This window comes from Colobus angolensis, unplaced genomic scaffold (genome assembly GCF_000951035.1).
Source record: "Colobus angolensis palliatus isolate OR3802 unplaced genomic scaffold, Cang.pa_1.0 Scaffold97, whole genome shotgun sequence".
Classification (NCBI taxonomy): domain Eukaryota; kingdom Metazoa; phylum Chordata; class Mammalia; order Primates; family Cercopithecidae; genus Colobus; species Colobus angolensis.
The window spans coordinates 829690-830798 of record NW_012123709.1 but is presented as its reverse complement, the minus strand read 5'-3'; the positions used below and the strand labels follow the sequence as shown (position 1 = coordinate 830798).

At 36.5% G+C, this 1109-nt stretch overlaps 1 protein-coding gene across 1 annotated transcript in view; it reads left to right on the top strand.

Annotated features, from left to right (window-relative positions):
* The window catches only part of BUB1B (BUB1 mitotic checkpoint serine/threonine kinase B), a 63169-nt gene that overhangs the window by 48075 nt on the left and 13985 nt on the right, over nucleotides 1-1109 (top strand). The window lies entirely within an intron of this gene.

Sequence of the window (1109 nt, the reverse complement as noted above, 5' to 3'; positions counted from 1 at the left end):
TGATGGCGAGTGATGATGAGCATTTTTTCATGTGTCTGTTGGCTGTATGAATGTCTTCTTTTGAGAAATGTCTGTTCATATCCTTTCCCCACTTAATTTTTGCTTTTAAAGCTACATTTTGAGAGACCAGATGCAGTGGCTCACCTCTGTAATCCCAGCACTTTGGGAGACTGAGTGGGGCAGATAACTGGAGGCCAGGAGTTGAAGACCAGCCTGGTCAACTAAAAAAAAAATTTTTTTTTGAGCTCTACTCAAAAAAACATTTTCTTTGAAACTTTTTCCCTATAAGCTTTTAAGCACATTTGCTAGGATGTATTCACACTGCATGATTTGGGTTTCTCTTTTCTTTGCCTAATCTTTCCTTATTGAAGAAAAAAAAGTCCAGAGAAAGGATAAAGAGGAAGAAAGTGTCAATGTTAGTCAGTGTTTCTCAATATTATGGAATATAGAGTAGATATTTACTATAGGTAATATCTTTATTTACTATAGGTAAATAAAGTGTAAATCCAGAAATATATGCTGGACATGGCTTGTTCACCAGATTTAGAGGAGGTTACCTGGATTCTGATTTGGGGCAATAATGGACTTGAAAAATGAGATTATTGCTGAGTGCATTGGCTCTTGCCTGTAATCCCAGCACTTTGGGAGGCTAAGGTGGGAGGATCCCTTGAGGCCAGGAGTTTAAGACCAGTCTGGGGAACAAAGTGACGCCTTGTGTCTAATAAAAATAAAAAAAATCAGCTAGGCATGGTAGCACTCACTCAGCTATCATTTCCTGGGCTTAAGTGATTCTCCCACCTCAGCCTCCCAAGTAGTCCCAGAAATTAGCTTTTTTGTTTTACAACCTTTTAGCTACTTGGGAGGCTGAGGTGGGAGGATCACTTGAGCCCAGGAAATCAAGGCTGCAGTGAGTCATGATCACACCACTCCACTCCAGCTTGGGTGACAGAGTAAGATCCTGTCTCAAAAATAAAATGAAAAGTAAAAAAAAAAAAAATGAGACTATCAAATAAATTGATAACAAATTATAAATTATTTAAACCTAAATTTTATTAAATTGTATTAAAAAATAAAAGTATAACATAAAATTATAAAATTTATAGATTAAG